Source organism: Giraffa tippelskirchi, chromosome 7 (genome assembly GCF_054371585.1).
Source record: "Giraffa tippelskirchi isolate mGirTip1 chromosome 7, T2T-mGirTip1v1.2.pri, whole genome shotgun sequence".
Lineage (NCBI taxonomy): Eukaryota > Metazoa > Chordata > Mammalia > Artiodactyla > Giraffidae > Giraffa > Giraffa tippelskirchi.
The window spans coordinates 51,892,650-51,920,038 of NC_137281.1; the positions used below are offsets into that span (position 1 = coordinate 51,892,650).

At 42.0% G+C, this 27,389-nt stretch overlaps 1 long non-coding RNA gene across 7 annotated transcripts in view; it reads right to left on the reverse strand.

The window, feature by feature from the left end:
- The window catches only part of LOC145514952 (uncharacterized), a 383,828-nt gene that overhangs the window by 299,897 nt on the left and 56,542 nt on the right, over positions 1–27,389 (reverse strand). For 2 of the 7 annotated variants that reach the window (XR_014060585.1, XR_014060586.1), the window contains exon 3: positions 5,226–5,808. The exons of the other annotated variants lie outside the window; for them this stretch is intronic. This is a non-coding gene — a long non-coding RNA (uncharacterized LOC145514952). Of the gene's footprint in view, positions 1–5,225; positions 5,809–27,389 lie in introns of those variants that run through there. 7 annotated transcript variants of the gene reach the window in all.

Genomic DNA, 27,389 nt, shown 5'->3' on the forward strand with positions numbered 1-27,389 from the left:
CCCCCAGTTTGTGGCAGATGGTTATGACGGCCCTAAGGAAACTAACAACCTGACCTCCCTTCAGGTGCTCCCTATCAGCACTACTCCCAACCCAGTACACATGCCTATCTTTGCCTTTTTCATGTGGTTTGCAATTGCTCTGTGACTATGTTGCCTTCCACACTAGACCCCAAGCCCCTGTGACCTTCTGCCAAGTTCCAGCATCTCCTTGAAGGAGGCATCACGCCATTAGCAGAGTAAGAGCAAGATGACGAAGAGTCAAACTTGCTCTTTAAAATCTCTAAATCTCCCACAAACGTCTTCTGAGAAACAAACCTATTAGTTCCCCTCAGGCCCACTTCCTCAAAGCTTCTCCTGGCCCTCAACTAAGCCTTCCATTTCTTTATCCACAAAGTCATCACCATCCACTGAGCTTGCCACCTGAATCATGCATCTGCCTTCTTAATCAAAGGGTGACAAGCCCTGAAAATTATTCATAAATAATTTCCATGGGTTTCAAGCCTGTGTTCACTGTATCAGGCAATGGGGGTGAGAGATAGGTGAGGTATCAGTCAGTTTGGGCTGCTATAATAAAAATACCATAGACCAAGTGGCTTAAAAAACAGGCATTTATTTTTCACAGTTCTAGAGGCTGGAAATCCAAGATTAGAGGGTCAGCATGATCTGGTTCTTAGTAAGGGCCCTCTTCCCATGTCTGCATGCGGCCTTCTTCAGTGCCTGCAAGCAGCGAGTGAGTGTGAGTGGACAACTTCTAGTCTCTTTCTCTTCTTATAAGGACACTAATACCCTCATGTTCTGTAGAAGGAAACTCAAATCCAGGACAACTAGCATTACCATCTTCTTCTTAAAAGGTGGTATGAGCTTATTATGTGGCAGCACTGTTTTAAATGCTCTAGAACATTTAGCAAAATGTTGAACTTCCAGGATCTTATACAACAGGTAATTTAATTTCTGTTTTACAAATGAAAAATCAGAGGCCCAGAGTAGCTAAGTTGCTTGCACATGATCACTACCTGGTCAAAGACAGAAGCCAAATATGACTCCAGAACCCAATGCCTACTTGAGGAGATAAGATGCACCCATATGAAAAAATGAGGAGCATAATCTGAGGACCAAGAGAATGGCCAGGCCAGTTGATATCCTTCATAGTTCCCTGAAGGGAAAGTGCTTCTTCAGGAAAGCCATGAAAGACTTGGTGAAGAAGGGAATTTCCAGATATCTGGACATCTGGAAAGGGAAACTGAGCACTCTGGGCACTAAACAAACAGCAGTAGAAAAAATGAAGTCCCTTCTCAATGTGTGTGAACCCCCAGAGGAGAGTTCCAAGTGGAAATCAAGGCCTTTGCCACCTGCATGACCTAATGAATCTGGCTCTGGGTGTGCCAAGAACCTTTCAGGCAGAAAGACATTTATTTTCAGGTCTAGAACAGATTTGACTGGGCTGCAAGATCTGTCTTGAATATAGTCTCTTTCTACTGGACACAACTGAAATGACCATAGTTTCTCAGCATGTGTACCATGGACCATGGGTTTAGACAGAAAACAGTTTCATGGTTAAATAAGTCTTGGAAATGTTTAATAAAATGGAATTAAGGGTTTTTTACTGAGGACTTCTCAGAGCCTCATATGCACTGGGAATGTTCAAGAATGTGCAGTATATTGCAATGTTCACTAAATTACAGGTCAGGGAACCACAGTCTCACAACATATTATATAATGTGGCCTCATAAAACTCCTTTCAGTTTTTATAAATGTGAATTCTCTCCCTTCCAGGCCCTCTTTCTCCTCCTTCCTTATTACTCACCAAACTTTTGTCATTTCTTCTAGAAGCCTTCCCTAGATCCTCCAAACTGACTTAGGATCTCTGGCTTTATGTTCACCAGACACCTCCGCTCCACTATAAGGACATCTGACATGGTTTATTGTTATCACCTGCTTCATCTTCTGCTTTTCTCACTAATCCAAGAGCTAGGTATCTGTGATGGTTAATTTTATATGTCAGCTTGACTGGGCTAAGAGATGCCCACATCACTGGTAAAATATTATTTCTGGGTGTGTCTCTGAGGGTTTTGGGGGGAAGAGCTTAGTATATGAATTGGTGAACTGAGTAAAGCAAGCATTCCTATCCAGTGTGGGTGTACATTCCATTGAGGGCTCCCATAGAACAAAAAGGCAGAGGAAAGGCAAATTTACTCTCTGCTTGAACTGGGACATAGATCTTCTCCTGCCCTGCGACATCTGTCTCCTGGTTCGCTGGCTTTCAGATTCACATCGTGAATTACACCATTGGCCTCCTGATTCTCAGGCCTTCAGACTCAGACTGAATTATACCACCAGCTTTCCCGGTTCTCCAGTTTACAGACAGCAGATTGTAGGTCTTCTAATGTGAGTCAATTCCTATAATGTCTCTTCTTCTATCTATAGATCTATCTATCTTATTAGTTCTATTTCTCCAAGCACCCTGACTAATATAGTAATAAAGGAGTCACATCTGTTTCACTTATCATGGTATCCCCAGGCTCTAACACTCAGTCTGGCCCATGGTGGATCCTCAATAAAATAGTGGCTAAATGAATGAACGAATGAGTTACAGTCTACCTCCTTGTAAACTCCACTGTCCTCTACAGACTTGTAAAAGCTCTGTCCTGACTAGCAATGCTGATTGCTGCTTGTTCTGTCCACAGCTCCCCCACAACACACACAGCCTTTCTAAGGGATCTGCTCACCACCCTCAGTCCTACTGCCTATGGGGCTGTGTTCACACCACAGGGCCCTGTTTCTATCCCGACTGATTCAACAAGGCTGGAACACCTGACCCAGATACTCTGTAAAGATGAGCTGGACAAGTCATATTCTTTCCCCCTGTTTCAGGAATTGGAAATGAGACACACAGAAGGCAATGCCAGTTGGTGGTGGACAGGGCACAAAGAACATTTATGATGTGAAGAGGAACATTCAAGGCAGTCAAGGGCAAGCTCAAGTTATGAGGCATCTAAACTCTCAATAGAGAGAAGAGAATGGCACAGAGAGAAATAGAGATGAGAGGCAAGGTGAAGAACCTAAGTCTAAGAGGAGCCATCACTCAGAGATACACCAAATCCCACAATCCTGTCCTTAAAATCTACATCTGCTCTGTTCACACAGTAGCCATTAGCTATTAAGATTTAAATTCAAATGAATAAAAATGAAAAATTTAGTTTCCCTAACCACATTTCAAGAGTCACATGTGGCTGAATGGTTTCCCCTTGGAAGTGCACTGATGAAAAGCATTCATATCATCAACGGAAGTTCTATTGGACAGCACTTTTCTGTATTTCAGGAAATCAGTCCTGAATATTCATTGGAAGGACTGATACTGAAGCTGAAACTCCAATACTTTGGCCACCTGATATGAAGAACTGAGTCACTGGAAAAGCCCTGATGCTGGGAAAGATTGAAGGTGGGAGGAGAAGGGGACGACAGAGGATGAGATGGTTGGATGGCATCACCGACCTGATGGACATGAGTTTAAGCAAGCTCCAGGAGTTGGCAATGGACAGGGAAGCCTGGCGTGCTGCAGTCCATGGGGTCATAAAGAGTCAGACATGACTGAGTGACTGAACTGAACTGATTCTGTATCTTTACAATGAAGCCCGCGTACTTGAACAATGTAAATGCAATGTAAGAGCCTCTATTCCTTGTAACAAAAGGCATCAACCAGAATACCCATTAGGAGATTCAGTCGTTCAGTCACTTAGCATCAAATTTATATTGATGTTCAAGGTATCCTCTGAGTGCTAGAGATACATATTAGTGAACTGTATAGAGGCTAGCCCTGGTAGACCTTCAGTTATAACCTTCCAAACATCAGCAGGTCATGCCCTGTCCCACTGAATCTAGTCTTGTCTGGGCCAGATGTTGTCCCAGTTTCTTTAGCCAGCCCTCAGGCAGTATGGACGCCTGGGCCTCCACTCTCTGGGTTCCTCTCTGAAAATAGTTCAGGTTATAAACAACCCTCTTAAATCTTAGAGCCCAAAACTGCATATAATATTATAAAAAGCCAGCACAGAATTCAATGGACTATTATACCACTTGCTCCAAACTGAATTTCCATTAATTTAGCTTGAGAATACATTTATTTCTAAAAGAGCCAGACACATTGCATGGCTGGTTTGACTTAGTGAGCAGTTAAGTCAATGTTTTAAAATTATTTTTAACAGAAACTTGCTCTTCAGCTTGTCCATCCCCAGCTTTACTTATACAACTAATGTATAAACCAAAATGCAAATTTTCACATTTATCCCTGTTGTACTTTATTCTCTAAGTCAGCATTAATCTACTAATTTTGCATGGTTGTTGGAAGTACTATATGAAGCCCCTGGTACATGTCAGGCTTATGGTTAATGTTCATTAAAAGGTAGCCATTGATACTATAATGATTTCTTTTGGATGCTTCTCTTTTGCTTCAGGGTTGATATCATATTGATAATTTGAACTCAATTCAATTAACACCTTCCACTGAGCTATTGTTATGGAGTTGGGCCTCAAGGGCCCAGCCTTATACCCTCTGAGCAGACCAAATAATGCCCATGAAGGAGAGGGGCCTGCCTCCACAGGCCTCATTTCACCCACTCACTCCCTTGAGCTAGCAATGGGTTGATCCTTTTCTAAGTGTGGCCCTCAAATAATAGAGAGGAGCTGTGGCTCCAACTGGATGAAGGTGGGTGAAGATGATCACCATAGAAGCAGAGCATGGGAGCCTGAGATCTCTGGTGATCTAGGGTTGGGAGCAGCGATGGTGTTATTCTCCTAGTCCCTGGGATGGGTGAGTATTAGTCTACTCAGTCTCAGTCTACTCTACTATTAACAAAATACCGCATACTAGATGTCTTTAACAACATAAATTTATTTCCCATGGTCCTAGAAGCTTGGAAGCCCAAGATCAAGGTGCCAGCTGATTTGGTGAGAGCTGCCTTGCTGGCTTGCAGACAGCTGTCTTCTGGCTGTGTCCTCACATGGTGGAGAGACAGAGACAGAGGAAGGGAGAGCATGTGAGAGAGAGAACACACACTCTGCTGCCTGCTTCTGTAAGGACACTAATTCTATCAGACTAGGGGCACACGCTTATGACCTCACTCAACCTTAATTACCTCTTTTTGGTCCTGTCTCCAAAAATAGTCACACTGCGGGGGTTGGGGCTTCAACATATTTATTTGGAGGAACAAAATTCAGTCCACAACAGTGAGGAGGGGCCCCAAGGAGTGCTTTCATGGAATTTATTGGGTGGGGAGAAGAGAAGTAAGTATTCTGACATCCTCACTGATACAAACGACTCAATTTGATTGTACCAGACACAACTTCAAACCTAAGCCACAATTCATAGGAAAATGCACTGGGAAGATGGATGCCTAAACTAAGTATTGATATTAGTGACCAAGGACAGTAATCCAGCCAGTTAGACAGAGAAACCTGCATTAGATCAGAGGCCTTAGCCAACACAGCATTGTCTGCTCATGCATACATCAGTTTTATCAGTCTCGTAACTCTACCACACAGGGAAGCATCTTTTGTCTTTTAAGAACTATGAGCACTGCAAAGGGAACAGTTGCACTCTGGCCCAAAAAGGGGTTATTTCTCTTATTCCATCATAATTTCTCCTGTCCCAAAAGTATAAAACAGAGAAGCAAACATCCCCTCTGCAATCCCTTCTCACTTGCTCTCACTCCATTTTCTTCAGCAAACATTGAGAGAAGGATCAGGTTCCCCACGATGACTCACTACTCAGACACCAAGGTGGCTTTCTTTCTTTTTTCTTTCTCCTTTTGTTCCCTGAAATATGAGAGAAAGAGATAACGGAGGTGTTTCTTGCTTTTTTTTCCTTTTTGGCTCAGAGCTAAATATGATGTTTAAGTACCACAACTATCCCTAGCCTAGAATGATGATTTTACAATCCCCTAGTCTCAAAAACAGAGAAGGTAATGGCGACCCACTCCAGTACTCTTGCCTGGAAAATCCCATGGACGAAGGAGCCTGGTAGGCTGCAGTCCACTGGGTCGCCAAGAGTCAGACACGACTGAGCGACTTCCCTTTCACTTTTCACTTTCATGTGTTGGAGAAGGAAATGGCAACCCACTCCAGTGCTCTTGCCTGGAGAATCCCAGGGATGGCAGAGCCTGGTGGGCTGCTGTCTATGGGGTCACACAGAGTCGGACACGACTGAAGCGACTTAGCAGTAGCAGTCTCAAAAATGTTACTCTGGATATTTTGTTTTTATCTCAATGATTATTTTATGTAAGTGACTTTCAATGTCATATACCTTGAATGATTTTTTGATGCAATAAGACTATAAGGAGTAAAAGTATTGTATTCAGTTCAGTCGCTCAGTCGTGTCCGACTCTCTGCGACCCCATGAATTGCAGCACACCAGGCCTCTCTGTGCATCACCAACTCCCGGAGTCTACCCAAATCCATGTCCATCGAGTCAGTGATGCCATCCAACCATCTCATCCTCTGTCGTCCCCTTCTCCTCCTGTCCCCAATCCTACCCAGCATTAGGGTCTTTTCCAATGAGTCAACCCTTCGCATGAGGTGGCCAAAGTATTGGAGTTTCAACTTCAACATCAGACCTTCCAATGAACACCCAGGATTGATCTCTTTTAGGATAGATTGATTGGATTTCCTTGCAGTCCAAGGGACTCTCAAGAGTATTCTCCAACACCACAGTTCAAAAGCATCAATTCTTCGGCACTCAGCTTTCTTCACCATCCAACTCTCACATCCATACATGACCACTGGAAAAACCATAGCCTTGACTAGACGGATTTTTGTTGGCAAAGTAATGTCTCTGCTTTTAAATATGCTATCTAGGTTGGTCATAACCTTCCTTCCAAGGAGCAAGCATCTTTTGATTTCATGGCTGCAGTCACCATCAGCAGTGATTCTGGAGCCCAAAAAAATAAAGCCTGACACTGTTCCCCCATCTATTTCCCATGAAGTGATGGGACCAGATGCCATGATCTTAGTTTTCTGAACGTTGAGCTTTAAGCCAACTTTTTCACTCTCCTCTTTCACCTTCATCAAGAGGCTCTTTAGTTCTTCTTCACTTTCTGCCATAAGGGTGGTGTCATCTGCATATCTCAGGTTATTGATATTTCTCCTGGCAATCTTGATTCCAGCTTGTGCTTCTTCCAGCCCAGCGTTTCTCATGATGTACTCTGCATATAAGTTAAATAAGCAGGGTGACAATATACAGCCTTGACGTACTCCTTTTCCTATTTGGAACCAGTCTGTTGTTCCATGTCCAGTTCTAACTGTTGCTTCCTGACTGGCATACAGGTTTCTCAAGAGACAGGTCAGATGGTCTGGTATTCCCATCTCTTTCAGAATTTTCCACAGTTTATTGTGATCCACACAGTCAAAGGCTTTGGCATAGTCAATAAAGCAGAAATAGATGTTTTTCTGGAACTCTCTTGCTTTTCCGATGATCCAGCGGATATTGGTAATTTGATCTCTGGTTCCTCTGCCTTTTCTAAAACCAGCTTGAACATCTGGAAGTTCACGGTTCACGTATTGTTGAAGCCTGGCTTGGAGAATTTTGAGCATTACTTTACTAGCATGTGAGATGAGTGCAATTGAGGCACAGAAGCATGGCCGAGAGGAGCTAGGCCGGGCTGGGGGCTGGGGGCCAGGAGCCGGGGGCGGCGGCGAGAGGGGCTAGGCAGGGCCGGGGGCCAGGGGCGCCGGCTGACAGGGACTAGGCGGGGCCGGGGGCTGGGGGCCGGGGGCGGCGGCCGACAGGGTCTAGGCCGGGCCAGGGGCTGGCGGCCGGCAGCAGCAGCGAGAGGAATTAACCAAAGGCCCAAGGTAAGAGAAACCCAAGTAAGACGGTAAGTGTTGCGAGAGGGCATCAGAGGGCAGACACACTGAAACTAAAAGTATTGTATTATACATATATAAAACAATCTTTATATACTATGTGTGTACATACATATGTGTATATAATATATAATTGCATATAATAAAGAATAGAATGCTTAATAATACTAATTACTATTTACTGTGCACTTGCATGAGCCAGGTCCTCTGCTGGATGCTGTACATACACCATCTCATTTAATCACTGCACAACCCTGTTCCTTACTGTCAGCAGATGAGGCTCTCTTATGTCAAGAGAGCCTAATCTCAAGTCTAAGTCATAATTTCCAGGTCAGAGTCAGGACTTTAATTGGAAACTGGTTGCAGAAGACAGCGAGAGACACTGAGTCCAGAAGCACTGGTCTGTTCACCAGGTGCTTAGTACAATATAGGTATAGGAGCAAGGTGAGAATCAGACTGCAAGCTGGAGACACCATGTGGCCAGGGAGCAGGATGGGGACAAACATCCAGTTAACTCTGCAAACATTTACCAAACACCTCCCAGTCCAAGAAGCTTAGGGTTAAATAGAAACAAGTGCAGGATGCCTCCCAGAACTACCCCTTGAAGGACAAGTACTGGGACATTCATCCACAGGCTTCCATCCACTGTTGGTTGAGATTGACCTCAGGCACATCAATTCCTTGACACTCCCAGGGTGGCTTTGCAGGAGCCCAGCAGACTCTAGCAGCCCAGAAAATCTGTGAGGGCAGAACACAGAAAGGAACTCTGTACCTCTGCGCTTCAGGTAGGATAGTGCCAGGGGAATCTGAGCTCCATAGAACTGCCCACCATAGCTGTGGCTAAAATCAGAAGTGGGCATGATAAACAGAGCACCAAAAGTGTCTGCTGTGTGGAGCTCTGGGATCCTAGGAAAACTCAAGAAGAAGGGTTGCCACTGAAATTTCCATGTGCCTAATTCCTCTTGTGGTATCTGGGCTTACTATGCCCCTCTTCCCATAAACACCTAGGAATATGAGCTTTTCTCATTGTTTTGGTACTTGGCTGCTCTCCTGTGTCCAGATAAGTTCCAAATCGTACAACTTATGTACACAATAGAAAAAAACATACTTTTAAGTACTCCACAACAAAGAAGAGCAGATTGCCTCCAACATATAATTTTAGTAATTTTATAAATGAAGACATATTAGAAACAGAGGGGTATTACAGTGCTTCATCCTGGAGTAATTATGTCTCCAGACTTACAGTGGTTTCAGAGGGGTCCAGAATAATCCCTGAATGCTGGAAGAAAAAAAAAACTACCCAAACAAACTAGTTCTTGTAGCCATGGAGGTGTACCAACCAGAGCTCCTTTTAAGGGAGGGTCAGTCATGAGGAGTCCAGGCAGCCAAAAGCCTCCAGCTGCACAACCTTAGCATGCGCCCCAGGGTTCAGGCTGGGCAGGTCCCAGCCAATGACTGGATGTGACAGGGGTAATATGCCCAACAGTCCCTGTCCAAGATGCTCCTCTAACAGACCGTCTCTACTCTGGAGCTCCCCATCTGCACAGCTGAAACTTTCACAGATTTGCTCTTCTGGCTCTTCCTACCCAATCCTCTTTCCTTCCCCCTCTCCTTCTGCAGGTTCAGAATTTCATCATGCCCTAAGGGCTGGTGGATGACAAAACTGACCCTGAGAGAGGCAGTGTCTCCTGCCCAGTCTCTCTCAGTGACTCCATGCTAGAACTGGAAGCAGAATGCACGTATCTGTAACCTCCTAGCACAATGCTCCTCCCAGTCACACAGCTAACATCTTATACCCACAGACACAGCAGTCATCTCACTAGGTGCTCAGACAGCCAATTAATGTCTTCACATCTCCATTTGCTCTACTATAAAATTGAGAAGACACTTGCTTCACACCAGCTCCCAGGGATTGAGTGAAGAGGAATAAAAAAACTTCTCGTAGCTGGAAGGAAAGTCATAAATAAATACGGAACTGTGCAATCAGCTTTCACTTATCGTGGCAAATGGATGGGTACACTGGTGTAGATACATGGCCTAGGGCTTTTGTGACTGCCAGAGCCGCATCCAGACACCAAAAACAGAGATGGATGGAGGGTGGGGGTGGGGAAAGGGAGTCCCAGATAATCCTTGGGGAAAGTAACCCTGCAAAGCCTGGCCAATCTGGGCCAGCCCTCTCAATAGGTGCTTTTTCAAACAGAAAAAGAACATAAGCAAGCTGTCCAAAGGTAAATGGCTTTTAAACATATAAAGAGATAGATGCTCAAGTTCACACAAAATTACAGCAATACAAACCTAAAATCACAATGAGATAACATTATAAATTCAAATTAATAAAGATCAATTTGCAGTATTGATGGAGGTGTGCAGAAAAACTGTATTACTGAAAACGTAAATTGTGGACATTTATCCAGAGGGCAATTTGACAATTTCTATTAAAATGTAAAGAGCCTGTACACTTGGACACAGACCTCACGCTTCTAAGACTTATGATATAGATTTGCTTGCACAAATGCAGAGGATGGTCACTGCGGCATAACTTGAAATAGCCAGTCACTGGAAATAAACTAAGTGTCCATCATTTCAGTTAGTATGAGACGATGGACTCTAGAACACTATGCAGATGTGAAAGAGAATGACAAAAGTTCAACAGGATGATATGGAACAGTCACTAAATTATACAGTAAACAGAAAGAAAGATGGAGAAAGTAGTTACCATGTGTTGAAAAATAAATATCTACATACAAACTTACCTATATAAATATATACATACATACATGCTTACATAAGATGAGAATATTTTTGGAAGAAAACACAAGAACATGGTTAAAAGTAGCTACTATTCTGAGAAGGGACTAATGGTAGGAATGAGACAGTTTTCACTGTATAATTTTCATACTCTGTATTTTTACCATATCTTTCTGCTACTCATTTGAAGGAAAAAAACTTGTTAAAATGTGTATTTTCCACATATATATGGAATTTAGTAAATCAGTAAAGATAACCCTGTATGCGAGACAGCTAAAGAGACACAGATATATAGAACAGTATCATGGACTGCATGGGAGAGGGCGAGGGCGGATGATATGGGAGAATGCCACTGAAGCATGTAAATTATCATATGTGAAACGAATCGCCAGTCCAGGTTCGATGCATGATACAGGGTGCTCAGGGCTGGTGCACCGGGATGACCCGGAGGGATGGGATGGGGAGAGAGGTGGGAGGGGAGTTCTGGAAGGGGAACACATGTACACCTATGGCGGATTAATGTCAATGTATAGCAAAACCAATATAATATTGTAAAGTTAAAGAACAGATAAATAAACTAATTTTTAAAAATGTGTGTTTTCTCCTTATAGTGGCAAAAATAAAAACAACATTACTAATAATAACCAACGTATGATTTGCAGTTTATCCTGCACACAACACTTTCCCAGCCATGTCTTTAATGTGGACAGAGAGGAATGACTTCTACCCTCATTTTTTGTATAAGGAAGCTAGAGCAAAGGCAGTCAATGAATTGCCCAAGGTCTTTGGAGAGGTCATGTGGAAGAGACTGCTCTTACTTTTACCATTGCCCACACGCACATCTTCAAGGAAAGAACTGGTAGAAGAAAGATCCTAGTTTTCTGGCTCCAAATCTTGGGGTCTTTTCTTTCTACATCTCCTTCTGCCTCACAAAAAGAGGAAATCATTGGCTTCCATTTTTAAAAGCAAATGAAGCAACTATGAAGTTTTAAATAAGAGAAAGAAACAAATGTCAGGCAATATACAAAAAGAAAGGGTCACAGAGGCCTTTGGGGCTACCAACGGTAGCCTGGGATGGAAGAGGGTGAGATGGCGCTGGAGAAAGATGACCCTAGATCCTGAGGAGATGACTCTCCTCAACTCTGCACTCTCTTGAAGACTTCTCATTCCCTGTTTCAAGAATTTTTTTAAAATCCCAAACTGATCCTTTCCCACATTTTCCCTATAGTTAGAAGTTTCTCCTCCCAAGAGAGTCTACAGGGTTTACCTGGGGAATCAGAAGAGGGTTTCAAGGTGCTGTTTGTCCACCAGAAAAAGATGAAAAAAAGGTTATAGGGAAAGTTATGAAAGGGATTAAAAAAGAATCAGACAAAAGAACCCAGAGGTAAAATGTCATGCCCTCAAGGAAATGCTAACCCCCTGAGATGAGATGATCTTGAACTGACCTACCTGTTGCTGAATGGGCAAATCACTATATGCACCAGGCTCCTTTCTTTGGAAAGATACTGCAATATTGAATTTTGCCTCAGTGTTCATAACACATCAGCAATGCATGATCCTAGTGGCAGGGGAGGGGAGACTGTTCACAAAATCTACTGTAAAGCAAAAGGCCTGATGATTTTAGCAGGAATTCTGCTAAGCCAGTTGAGCAAGAATCTCCTTTGATACCCGATCAACTTCCTCAACCATGCTTGATACCTAACCAATTCCTCTTAGTAAGTTTCCATCCTATCCCTCACCCTGCCTGTAGGATATAAATCCCCAGCTGCCGTGCTGGATTCAACGTTAAGTTCAGTCTCTCTCCCCTATTGCAATAGTCTTTTTTTTTTTTTTTCTTTTTTTTTTTTTTTTTTTTTTTTTTATAAATTTATTTATTTTACTTGGGGGCTAATTACTTTACAATATTGCAATAGTCTTTAATAAAGTTTTCCTTTCCATCTTTAACAAGTGCCTGGTATAATTTCTCTTCAGCATTACTCGAAATGTGGACCATGTCCTAGCAGCATCAGTATCACGTGGGAGCTTGTCAGAAATGCAGAATCTCAGGACCCACCCAAGACCTGCTGAATCCAGAGTCTCTACTTTAACAAGATCCCCAGATAGTTTGTATGGACATTAAAGTTCAAAAAGGGTTGTTTTTGTCAACAATTCCTTCAATGGGACCATAACTCTGTACTTTCGGAGTACTCCCCTTAGGGCCAGCCACTCACAATAAGCTGAGAAAACTCACTGCTTTGTATCTTTCCTCATTTTAACTCATCCTTTCGACCTCTTTACTCACTCTCCCTGAATTTCATCTCCCACAAGCTCTGCCTCCAGCGTGAGTTCCGCTCCATCATTCTACTCTCTCTGGGTGGTGATTCTTTGAATTCTAAGGATGGTGCAGGGGACCAGGGTAGGAGGCCGACCAAGGTCTAAACCTGGAATGGCATTTAAGAAGGCTATCAGACATTAACACTTCTCAGATTGACTTCTTTTCAGTATTCAATATATATATCCTCAGCCAGTGTCTTTCCTCTGCTCTTCCATAAGTCCTCCTTCTGTTATTCTATGGGGAACTAGAATAGAGACTAGGGTGGGGACTGGTTTTTCCAGACATGTAGCATTGTTAATAACTTGATCCAATAAAGCTAGATATGGGGAAGAAACCAGACTATCCATTTATGGCCAAGATGACAAGTGAGCCTAGGAGGTTGCCAGGACATACTTAAACTAGGGAATTATTCATTATTTGTTTGTCTGAAATTCAAATTTAACTGGGTGCCCTATATTTTATCTGGCAACTCTAGCCTGGCTCTCTCTGGCAACTCTTTAGTGTTCATGAGTAGGGGGTCTGTATGGCATAAGAAGGTAAGCTTACTGGAAGAGACCTCTAGTTACTCTCTCCTAACTGCAGACACATATTTTTCTGGCAGGTTCACCCCCTATACCATTCCTCCCACTTCCTGAGTCAATAGGACTTATGCTGACAGCAGAGAAAAGTCTAGATTTGGAGAGTATTATGAAATACCACAATAAGGAGAATGATATTTTAATGTATATACAGCTCTTTCAAATATGTTTTAAGCCAATCTTGAGATGTTTCATTGTCTGCTCTGAAAATATGAAATCATGCAAGTATTCTAAGATTTAGCAAACCAGGTTCCTGATACTACTTTATGTTTCTCTTTGAACTCCAAAGAGGTTGCAGATATACACTAGTGACAAAATAATTTTCTTTTTCCCCTTTCTACTACCTACTTCACCACCAACCCCTTGTCCTTACCTGGTCAAAGAAAACGGCCCTCTCCTCCAAGCCAAGTCATTGGCTTTTACCTCCTTCAGGGTTCTATTCATATTTAGTCTTGTGCAGTAGTTGTGTGTGAATTTTCATTGCTTACACTGTTAGCTCTCTGAGGGCAGAAACATGAAGCCTGGAGTGCCCTGACCCCTGTCTTGCACATAGAAAGCACTCCACAAATATTTACTGAATGAGTTCTGTGTAACTTTCTCCTGAGCCTAAAAAGAGACCCCAGCTGAACTCTGACTTGACTCTACTAGACTGTGATTGGAACTGAAAATAAAATGGCATAAGTTCACCCCAGAATCCCTGCCAGGACTTGCAATGACAAAAACTATTAGCACTCTTTATGTTACTTTTACTTTTCAGTGCACTCTGGAAAGATTTTCTTTGGCCTCTTATTGTACTGGTGCTTTTGAATGGATGCAAGCACTCCCACGCCTTTTTATAATCCACTGCAATCATTAATTTTAAAAAAGACCCACATGCTACAGTTTAACCACTTTATTGTTTAGAACTAGGAATGGCCCTCAGGAGGTAGGGCCTCCAACCTCTCAGGCAAGGGAGAAATAAAGCCCTTTTCAAACTCTTCTATCAGACTTGTGGAAGTCCAGGGTGAGAGTACTACCAATCATGATCAGCTGTGTGACTCCAGACACATTCAGACTGAGAAGTCTATTTTTTTATTTATTTTTTATTGAAGGATAATTGCTTTACAGAATTTTGTTGTTTTCTGTCAAACCTCAACATGAATCAGCCATAGGTATACATATATCCCCTCCCTCCTGAACCCTCTTCCCATCTCCCTCCCCATCCCACCCCTCCAGGTTGACACAGAGTCCCGTTTGAGTTTCCTGAACCATACAGCAAATTCCTGTTGGCTATCTATTTTACACATGGTAATGCAAGTTTCCATGTCACTCTTTCCATACATCTCACCCTCTCCTCTCCTCACCCCATGTCCATAAGTCTATTCTCTATGTCTGTATCTCCATTGCTGCCCTGTTAATAAAGTCTATTGAGCAGAAAAGTTAGAGGGTAAAAGTGGAAGCACAGAGAAGATGCCACATGCATCCCTGCTGAGGTTCCAGGTCCAGCTGAGGCCCCATAACCCAGTGAGAGTCTCCAATGATCCATGAAGGTATCCCCAAGCTGCTTCATCCAGACCTCGTGCTCTCCAAATCATGTAATACAACATGCCTGGGTGAGCTGCACTCTCCTCCTGAGAACAGGGCACAGGCTTAGAGGTCCTAAGAAGAGAGGGATGCTACCTACATGATCCACCAACCTAACTCTCTATCCCCAGTGTCTTTCCAGAAATCTACCTACACTCACTATTCCAGCATGAAAAAGCAACATTCTTTTGGCAGTGAATACAGGTTGATTTGTCTGCCCTATATCCACCTCCTATCATTCACACGCCATCAGTCACAGTCCCCTAAACAACTCCCCTAAGAGACGGCAAAGGTTCTAGACTGGCCAATCATAATTCCTACAACAATGATCCAAGGAGAAAGTGTGTGACCCCAGGTGGGCTGCCCAGAGCTCTTCTCTGGCACTGATTCAACATTACATTAAAACAGGCTCTCTCTTGTTAGTGGGATGGCTGAACAAGGAGGATGGGAATCTACAGCTGTAAGCAGGATCTGCCTACAGAGAAAAGCCAAACAAAGGGGAAAAGATGAGAAATGAGGAGACATACATAAATCTTGTTGCCAAGGTGCTCTGAATCCTTTAGTTCTTCCTTTGTTCTTGAGAAACACTCCACTTTCCATTCAGTCCTTTGCTTGAGCTAGTTGAATTTAGATTTTTATAGCTTGCAACAAAAACAGTCATGATTAGTACAATCCCTGACTTTCCTTCCAACTTCGGTAGACACTTGAGGAAATATGGCTCTGTCTTAATCATTTCAGGATGAAGGAGGAGTCTGTATAAAAGGAAAGAAAATGTACAAAACTGTAGACTCTCATGTGATGGATGTAGGTTACAGCTGAGGTTGGCTGAGGAAAGTTGTTCTGAATGATAAAATAAATAATAACCTCAAAACAATGGTAACAACTAACATTTCTAGGCACCTTGGCCATGACCATGGCCAAGTAACTTTCTGCCAGATAAAAGCTGATTGATGGAACATGGGCAAAGCTTTGACAGAACTGAGGCAAATATCAAAGAAGAGCTAAACTGAAACATCAGACAGCATCAGGTACCAGGCGGTCATTTTAGGATATTACAAAGGAACAAATGAAAGCAGATGAGCTGTCCAAGAACTGCAAGGAAAGAAGAATGAAGCAGGTACTTCCTTACAAAGAGTCAGAGAGAAGACAGAAAGGGACTCCTGATCCCCTCTCCCCGGTGTCTAGCTACCACCATCCCAATTTATTGTAAGACAATATTATCCTAGACCTGCTTAATAGCCCTCCTTTCTGATTTGAAATACTCAATTTGTTTTCTGACCTGGTATAGCATAGTATAGTAGTATAGTAGTATAAAGAAACTACTATTTTAACAACTGGTACCTATGATTTTATTCTATTCTATTGTACCTGTTTGCTTTTTAGAAGAACCCATCTTTATTAAAACTGATACTTTGCCGGTCTACTTCAGGGTAGAGAAAGTGAGATCCCAAACCTTCCTTACACAGAGAACAAGAAACAAAGAGGTAAGCTTCGCTGCAGAAGAAACAATCCAGAATACTGGAGATATCCAAGAGATGCAATAGAGAGGACCAAATGTGGCAGGAAACTGGAGCCTGCAGATCAAGGGTGCCAATGAGAAGTTCCCTGTGGCAGTGTGGCCACGGAAGTTTTAAGAACAGGTGTCAAATATACACTTTTAATTGTTTTGCATTTGAAACATGTAAATATCTCTGTATCTTCAATCTTTAATAAAGTCTGACAACACATGTGGGTGGGTAAAAAAAAGGAAACAGTCTGAGTCCCACAGCCTGGTTATAAGCAGAGAAGATGGTAGTGAGAGATGAAAGGGCATGAGCTCAACAGCAACAGAAACCCAGACCAGGAAACAAGAAGATAACCACCACCTCTGAACAGGTATTTACAGAAGTTTTTAGGTAAAGCAATGGCTTTTTCATAGGATGTCGAATAGACATCTTCAATTAATCTAAAACCCCGGGTTTCCAAAGCCCTGTGCCTGTGCCTCTATTTCCGACTTGAACACTAGACTGTATATTCACACATTCGTGGACTCACAGATTTCAGCTCTTTGAGGGAAGGGTCATGTCTAAGTTATCCCAGTGCCTGGCACAATGGCTGCAATGCATTTTTAAATTGATAACAAATTTTATTTTTGGAACAGTTTTAGATTTATAGAAAAATTGCAAAGATAGTATAAAGTCTCCCTAAACCTCACAGTTTCCCCTATTATTAACATCTTCCATTAGTATGGTACATTTATCACAACTAATAAACCAATATCCATGCATTATTAGCTAAAGCCCATACTTTATTCAGATTACCTTCATTTTTGCCTAAGATTCTAATACCGTGCCAAGATCCCATCCAGGATACCATGTTACATTTAGTCACCACGTCTCTTTAGGCTCCTCCTATGACAGTTTCTCAGAATTTCCTTGTTTTTGATGACTTGGACAGTTTTGAGGAATACTAGTAAGGTGTTTTGTAGAGGGCCCCACAGTTGCAATTTGTCTGATGTTTTCCCCATGAGTAGACAAGGGTTATGAGTTTTGAGACAAAAGAACCCAGAGGTAAAATGTCACTGTTATCACACCATATCAAGAGTACACAGAACTCAGTCATTACTGTTGATTGTTACTTTAACCATCTGACCAGGGTTGAGTTTGTCAGCCACCCCATCCCATCTTTTCCATACTTTACTCTTGGGAAGAAGTCATAATGCAAAGCCCCACACTATGAGAATCAAGAATTATACTCCACCAACTTGAAGGCACATTATCTACATAAATTATTTTTATTTCTTTTGCATAAGATATTTGTGTATTCTCTCCCTACTCCACCACTATCATTCATCTATTTATACAATCATTTATTTGCATCTGTATGAACACATGGATATTGATTTTATACCTTAAGTTGCAATCTAATACTGTTTTTTTAATTAAATTGTTTCAGCTTTGGCCACTGGAAGCTCTTTCAGTTGACTTCCTATGACATATCCCCATCACTGTGGGGGTTTTGTTTGTTTAGCACTGTCTTACTTTCTGGCTCTACAAGATGCTTCAGGTTCACATGGTATATTACCTGCCCCACTCTTTTCTTTTTTCTTGCCCCAGTCTTAGAATCCAAGAAGTTTACTGGATTGCAGAATGTATTAGAAACCATAATATGGGTGCATGCATGCTAAGGTAGCTTCAGTCATGTCTGACTCTTTGCAACCCCATGGACTGTAACCCGCCAGACTCCTCTGTCTGTGGGATTCTCCAGGCAAAAATACTGGAGTGGGTTGCCATGCCCTCCTCCAGTGGATATTCCTGGCCCCAGGATCAAACTCGCATCTCTTATGTCTCCTGCATTGGCAGGTGGGTTCTTTGCCACTAGCACCACCTGGGAAGCCCATAATATGGGTACCAGGTATATATTCATTATTACCAGGGTGTTTGGCTTCCCTGGTGGCTCAGACAGTAAAGAATCTGCCTGCAATGAAGAAGACCCAGGTTCCCTGGGTTGGGAAGATTCCCCTGGAGAAGGGAATGGCAACCTACTCCAGTATTCTTGCCTAAAGAATCCCAAGGACAGAGGAGCCTGGTGGTCTAGATAGACAATCTAAATAGACAATCATATTATCTGAAAACAAAGATGGTTTTATTTTTTTCCTTCCCATTCTGTATATATTTTGTTTCCTTTTCTTTTCTTATTGCACTGCCAAGGACTTTCAGTAAAATGCTGACTAGATATGGTGAGTATGATTGTTAATTTTTTGTGTTAACTTGATTGGCCACAGGGTGCCCGGATTAAATATTATTTCTGGTTGTGTTTATGAAAGGTGTTTCCAGATGAGATCAGTATCGGAATCACTGGACTCAGTAGATTTCCCTCCCCAGTGTGGTCAGGCATCATCTGATCTATCAAGGGTCTGAATAGGACAAAAGGCAAAGGAAGGAAGATTTCACCTTTTTCCCTGCCTCACTGGTAGAGCTAGGACATCTCATCTCATCTCTTCTGGCCCTCAGACTGGGATTTATACCATATGTTCCCCTAGTTCTCAGGTTAAATTACACCATCAGCTTTTCTGGGTCTCTAGCTAGAGAGAGCAGACTGTGGGACTTTTCAGTCTCCATAATTACATGAATCAAGTCCTCACAGTAAATCTCCTTTTAGATTTATACATATCTTACTAGTATATTTATATGTATGTCTGTTTCTCTAGGAATCCTTGACTAATATGAGAAAGGACATTCTTGCCTTATTCTCAAACTCAGAGGGAAAGCATTATTTCTCACTATTAAGTATGACGTGGACATACTTAATAGTGAGCGTGTGTGTGCTCAGTCATATCAGACTCTGACCCCACAGAGCCCCTGCCAGGCTTCTCTGTCCATGGAATTTTCCAGGCAAGAACACTGGGGTGTGGGTTGCCATTTCCCAAGTATGACTTAGGTTTTCACAAATATTCTTTATCAAGTTGAGAAATTTTCCCCCCATTCCTAGTTTGCTGAGATTTTTATCCTACAGAGATGCATTACTAGATTCCTCCTTGAAGGGATGACTTGTTGCCCCAGCTATCAGCTCCATCAAGGTATGCCTCAGCTGCAGTCAGCCACCTTGCCCAAGGGAATATTCTTCCTGGGGTAGTCCACACTCAGTGACTGATAGGACTTCGGTGAAAATGCACAGCCAGTCCAGCCCAACGAGGGTCAACTCTGACGGAAAACATATGCTCAGGACTCCCCATGGAGTCAGGGAAATTTGTGCCTGGCCTATAGCCCAGTTCAACTTTTCCCCCTGCCCAATCCTGTTTCTTCCACCTCCTTTCCATAGACCTTAATTTCTAATAAATATCTTGCACACTAAATTCTACCTTGATGCCTACTTCCAACAATTCAACCTGTGACTCTCCTTACAGAGCAAAATCATTTTCCATGCTATTTCATAAAGAGTGATTTTTTTTTCCCTACCAGACTATCTTGCATATAAGAATATATGTTGAATAAATATTTCTTGAATGAACTAATTATTATTAATTATCTGGAGTTAGGAGTACTGGCTCCTGGTTCCAGCTTTTGACACTCAGTATATGACTAATGACCAACTTTAAAAACTGTGATAAGGCTATGTTTCATTTCTATGTATTCAACTTCCACGCAATCCATACATTGATAGCTTATTGATTTAACTCTCTAAATAAGAGTTTTTTTGTATCTGTACAAGGTTGGCTATTTCACAGTAGGACTGCTGGCCAGATGCATCCCCATTTTTGAAGGTAAAGCAATGTTTGTGCAATTATATGAATATTTCATTACATTTTCCCTTACTAGGTTACAAAAATGAGTGGAGAAAGGAAAAATGAAAGTGCTGATATCCGTGATAAGAAACAGAGGTCTCATTAACTCAATGCAATTGAGGCAAAGATAGAAATCATTAGGCCTGTGGAAAGTGATAAGTCATTAGCCTCAATCAGATGCTCATTGACTTCAAGCTGGTCAACATTCTGAAGGGAAAGAACATGTATGAAATATATGAGTCACCAAGGATGATGCCTAAAAGGTAAAGCATGATTAGGGATGTCAGTATATTTTTCAGTTCTCTGGTAACAGAACACATAGGAAATTTTGGTTAAGTTTTATATATATGACTTGCCACAAGTTTTTGAGAGAGAACATTATGTACAAACTCTGGGGAATGCCTAAATTAATGCATGGACTTTCACTCTTACAGAGTTGTTGCATATCTCATGTTAGACAAAATCTGTGATTGCAATACAAGTCTGCCATATTTAGATATTCCCTGCCATTTTTGTAAGTACAAATATATTGGTAATTTTGATGACCAAATACCAATAGATGATAGGTACAAACTATAGGTATAGGTTTAGGTACAAGTATAGGTACAGGTGGGGCTTCCCAGATGACTCAGTGGTAAAGAATCCACCTGCCAATGGAGGAGATGGATGCAGGAGATGCGAGTTCGATCCCTGGGTCCGGAAGATCCCCTGGAGGAGGAAATGGCAACCCATTCCAGTATTCTTGCCTGGATAGTCCCATGGACAGAGAAGCCTGGTGGGCTACAGTCCATAGGACCACAAAGAGTCAGACATGACTGAGCAACTGAACACACACGCATAGGTACAGGTATAGGTGCAAGTATGGATATGGGTGTGAATGTGAGTATGGGTAGGTATGGATATATGTATGTACCCAGACACCTTAACATGCTCCTTTTTCCAGAATTCAGTCTGTGAGAAAGAGGGCTTAAAAAAAAAAAAAAAAAAAAAAAGAGGGAAGTCTAAGAAGGATAATAGGATAGTGAAGAGAGGAAGGAGGAAAGTTTAGGGTTAGGGCCAATTCCCAGAACTTTCCGTGATGTTAACCTTCCATCTTTTTTTAGAGTTAGATTACCCCACTTATTGCTTCTGTTTTATCTTCAGACCACCATCCCTTCTATTAAGACCTGAACCCAGTTATGCTTGGATCATGAGTTTTAATCAGGACTTTGGTTCCCAACAATCCTATCTGGAAAGATTCAAGCCTGGAAGATGAAGGAAGCTCAGGTTTTGATCTGGTCATCTATCTGGAGATGATGGGTAGATCAGGAACAATATCTGAGGATGATGGGTAGATGAGGACAGTGGCCTCATCTCTTAACAAACTAAAATAGTAAAAATGTCATTTCAATATTTTCTTAAATAAATATTGAAAAGGCTTATTGTCATTATGCTCTGATACTTCACTGCTGACATGAAAGCATTTTGAAAAATGCACAGTAGGCTTTTTTCCACTTGTAAATTTAACAGTCATGGGTTTGACAATGTGAGAGAGATCCTGGAGGATTATGACATGTAGCAATTTGTAATTTTGCTGAGGCACTGATCTGAATCACCCCCACTGTGAGCTGGTATGTGGGGAATTAGTCATTTAGGTAGTGAGTGAGCCAGTACCTGCATCTGACATTAGTTTGTTGCTCACCAGTGCTTTTCATAAATCTGGGGGATTCTTGGGAGTCTCAGGACAAACACCAAGTACCATTGTATAGCTCAATCCTGTTAGGTGTTGGAATCGCAATATGCAAAAAAATGCATGCTGCTGCTGCTGCTAAGTCGCTTCAGTCATGTCTGACTCTGTGCGACCCCATAGACAGCAGCCCACCAGGCTCCTCCGTCCATGGGCTTTTCCAGGCAAGAGTACTGGAATGGGTTGCCATTGCCTTCTCCAAAAAGAAATGCATATTATCTTCCATAATGCAGATAAATCTCACTAGGATGACCACATATGACTACCGGAGCCACTTGTAGGTGCCCAAAGCAGTCAAAACCAGGTAACTCACCTCTGTTTTACATTCTGTCAGGGCATTGGGCATAATAACTGGCATTAAAAATCTAGCATTAACTTGTTTGCATTGGGATGAACACTGATTGTTAAAAATATATAGTTAAAAATGTTTTATCCACCAGTATTGAGTCCTGGTATGTTTCTTCATCTGCGAAAAACACTGTCACTGCCTGCACTGTCCAACTTTCAGCTCTTTCTTGCTACCTGCCCCTCAATGTTTTCCATGGCAGCATTATATCCAGACCCCACTTTATCTACTCCCCTATGTCTAGGGGTGCCTGGCTAAAGAGACGTAAGAGGAAGCCATCTGGAGAACTTCTGGAAAATTTCTGCTCTCCAGATGTGGCTAAAACCATTCTCACCCCCCTCTTCCTGCCTTGAATATGGATATGAGGGCTAGAGCTGTGGCAGCCTTTTTGCCTCATGATGAGACAATGCACAACAGAGAAAGGCCAGCAAAACTGCAGTGATGATGGATACTGATACTATTGAGCCACCAAATCAACACTATCAGACTTTGTGTAAGAAAAATAAAACTCTATTCTCTTTAAACCATTTCAGATCAATATATCTGTTTCTAGTGATGGAACAAATATAAATACACCATTAATAAAAAATCACAGACTTTGAATACGTGATTCCTAAAGGCTCTCTAGTCTCATATTCTATGCTTATAGAAATTTAAGAGGCTCTTTGAGTGGTAAGTTCAATCTCAGACCCACTTACTTCACGCTTCTAGCTGGGGCATATAGCTTCTATAAGACTCTTCCCTTCAATTTTTGCCACACTTTTTTCACTAGAAAGACTTTTATCTATGGTATGTCATGATATCTCCTTGTATCTGTCTCATCTCTGATGTCACATCTCTGTTACCAATGAATTATTTCAGGAAAGAGATGAATCCTTAGGAAGGACTGTCACAGGCTGTTAGTATTTTCTGAATCATATGAGAATCCAGGGCAGCCTGAGGCTTCAGAAAAGGGAACCCAATGAGTCAGTGGAAAGAAACAGGGCCCCTCCATAGTTCCTGTGATGAGCCCGTGCATGTACCATGTAATACGAAACTAAGTAACCACTTTTCTAGGAGCTCTACCAACTAGGAAGACATAAAGATGGTGCTTCTGTCTGAAGGACAATAGAATTTAACCCAGTTATACTAACATTTTGAAAGCACCCACCACAGGCCAGATCCTGTAAGAGGAACAAGGAACATAAAAGAGATAATGCCAGGGCCATGCTCCATGTTGAGACATGTACCCATTTCACCAATAAGAAGTCTACATTTTCATTTTTTAACCAGGTAAGAATGTAGTAACTTCATCTTCCTTAGAGATCCAGCGTCTCTCCATTTGTATTACTAAGCCAGATGCTGTTTACTGTACCTCAGGCTGGGGGCGCTGGGAGAGGGGGGAAGGTGGGTGAGGCTCGTTAACTTACCATTCCTCCTTAGCTTATGCCGTTCTGCAGGCAGGATGCCCAGCCTGGGTGTCAACTTTTTACAAATAGCAATTGAAGCTGTCAGTTATCTTGATGAGTAGTGCTCCAGTGCAAGAACAGCATAATTGGGGGGTGAAGTGTTAGTGAACTAATTTTTTCACCAGCAACAAGAACAAAACACCTTTCTGGGGATAATGTATTTACTGTTATTATTTGGTATGTAGCAGAGAAATCTCAAATAATACAAGAATGAAAATATCAAATTCCTCAACTTTAGGAGAGGAACAGTATATACTCTCTCAGGTTATCTCAGAGATATCAGAACCTTATTTCTTTCTTTCTTCATAAAGTTTTCTCTCTCTTCTTTTTTTTTTTTGGTCTGATTTTAAGCAGAAAAACTCTGGTGCTTATTTTTTGTTGGGTATTTGTATGCTTAAATATAAGGCATCAGGACTATAAAACGACCCCAGTGTTTAAGCCTCAAAGCGAATATGATATGAATTTAAATGATCTATGACATTGTCCTCTAACACTCTGGATGGCTCGTTATTCGGTGAACCAGAATGTAATTTCTCCATCCCTCCTAGTCTGTAAACCTAAGAACCCAGCAGCCTGCCCATTCTTGACCATCTTTTAAAATCTAACTCAAATACTGAAATCCCGGTGGAGGCTTTCCTACCTTTGCCAGAAATGCTAATGTTTCTTTTCTCCAGTTTCATCCCCCTTCTGCCTGTCTCTCATCTGGCCCTTCTCAAACTGTCTTCTAATTGTTGCTTACCTTCTGCCTTCCCTCTGGATAGGGACTAAGTTTGTTCACCTACGTACCCCAGGGCCTTATGCAGTTTCTAGCACATAGAATATCCTCAGTACATTCTTGCTGAATAGGAAAAGGAAGGAAGGAATGTGAGAAGGGTGGAGCATCTTGGTAGGTGATCAGTACTCAGAACAAGAGCTCCAGAGTCAAGCCAAGTGAAGGGCTCTGGCTCCTGGTACCCAGCAGAGGGCAGCAGAGAACTAAGGAGCAAAAGCTAACTCCCCAGAAGAAAGTTCTCCTGTGATTGCCAGTGGGAAAGGCCAGAGAGCAGGAAGGGAGGACAACCCCCATGACACCAAAACTCAGGGGCTCAGCATTGTCAGATGTCACAGGATGCACAGGCAGGACGCTGAACCTGGCAGGAATGGATGAGGAGGTTAGGATGAGTAAGAGACTCCTACAGTGGGTCCAAAATAATTTGGATGGATTGTATTTTGGGGACCTGGTATCATCTAAAGGTTCATAGCCCTGGCCCAAGCAGGAAACATCCCTCAGCTGATCTGAAGGTCTTGGGACTCCAGAGGGAGATAATGGATGAACAAACCTAAACTTCTTACAACTGGATCACTAAGGAGAAGCTAGGACTTGGAGAGATGAAGATTACACATTCCAAAAGCCACTGAGCAGGAGTTGAGCAGACAAAGAAACCCTAAATAAAAGGCAGCAATATGAGAAGGTTCCACTGGTCAGCCCAGGAATTCAAAAAGCACAGGACCTGAATGGGAGAGGATGACACAGCTGTGTTTTGAAGGAACCACAGAATTTTAAACAAATAAACCCAAACCACACTCACAGAGGTTTGGTATTAGATTGCATTTCATAACTGCAAAGTCTTAGCCTCTTGCTTACCACTTGCAAGAGTGGTCAATGGACTAGCACCCACATCACTGCCAAGGAGTTGCTAAAATGCAGAATTTCAATCCCACCTCCAGATCTACTGAATCAAAATCTGCACTTTAACAGAATTCCCAGGTGATTCGTATGTCTTTTAACTTTGGAAAGCCCCCTTCACCACCAGCTGAGCCCTCACCACAAACACCTCTGACCATAACTTGAACTACTCTACCCACTGACCACCATATGGTCCCTGTGTATTCCTGCCATACCAACCTTTTTTTGCTCCTGCAATATGCCATGTTTATTCCCAACACAGTGTCTCTGTTCTATCTGGAACCATGGATGAGTTTTCTTGACATTCAGATTTTGACTTAAATATCAACTCTTCAGAGAGTTCTTCCCCCAGCACCCAACCCAAATGAAATACCTGAGTACTCTCAACTACATTAAGCAATGCTACTTCTGTTCATGGAGCCATTGTTCTCAACCTGGAGCAAACATCTGAACCACACAGAGAACTTATCAAAACACAAATTCCATGCCCAGTCCTCCAGAGTTTCTGATTCAGTAGGTCTGGGGTAGATCTGAGAGTTCTGAGAATTTGCATTTCTAACAAACTGCTAGGTGACAACAACACTGTTTAGCTGGGACCACTCTGAGAATCACTGGCACTGTCTCACTATCTGATGGTATTTTCCTGATCACTCCTTTCTGTGGGGTCATCTACACTGTACCAAAGTGTCTGCTCCAGAAGAGTAAACAATCTGTATGTTTTGTTCACCCAGTGTCTCCAGAGCATGGTATATAGTAGGTGCTTTTTAATATTTGTTGACTAAAGAATGGATTCATTAGTAGCCAACTTTTTTCACTATAGATTTTTCATCTTTTGTATGTGGCTTAATATAACTTAGCAACAACTTTGCATTCCATTCTGTAATACATATAATCAGCAATGAGAGTTTTGTATTTATTAGACATTGTTTAACTTACAAAAATGTAAACTGCACAGAGATGATTGAGAGCTATGTGTTATCTATAGCTATCTGCTATTGACAGCACTTTTCATGCTGTTGACTTCATTAGCTGGTCTTCTACTTGAAGATAGAGACTCTATCCAATCCCATACCAATGCAGGGGACACAGGTTTGATCCCTGGTCCGGGAAGATCCCACATGCAAGGGAGAAACTTCTGTGCCACAGCTATTGAGCCAGCACTCTAGAGCCTGCAAGCTACAACTATCAAGCCCGCATGCCTAGATCCCCTGCTCCACAAGAGAGGCCACCACAATGAGAAGCTCACACACAGCAACGAAGAGGAGTCCCAACTCGCCGCAACTAGAGAAAGCCCCCGCGAAGCCACGAAGATCCCGTGCCGTCAAAAATGAATACATAAATCTTTTAAAAATATATTTTTAAATCATGACCTCTGTCCCTTCTGAGCACTGAATAATAAGTAATATTTAGACAGCATTTTTCACATACCTCATTTCTCTTAGTTTGTATTGATAATAGTATGGATACCTCGGAAGTATTCATAATATCTATAAATCTTTAAGTTGATTCAGGAATATTTACATTCTTCAAACTATATATCAATTTCATAATATCTGTTAAGTAGATATTACTACTATTATCCCCATTTCACAGAAAAAGCTGAAGATCAGAAAATTTAATAAATTTGAACCCACTTTTTTTCTTTCTCCTGGACAACCCACACAACCCCCTAGGGCACGATCTTTTCTGGAGACAGCAGCAGCAAATGCTAAGATATAATGAAAACTTTGCTTGATTAGTTTGAACATTCTTACAATGTTCTGGTTTGGCATCTGATTATTGAGTCTTAGGCAATAGGCCGTTCTAGTTGTCAATTCAAGTCTGTACATACTGAATACTTTTATTGTTTTAAACCAGCAACAAAATCACAAATATCTGCTAAT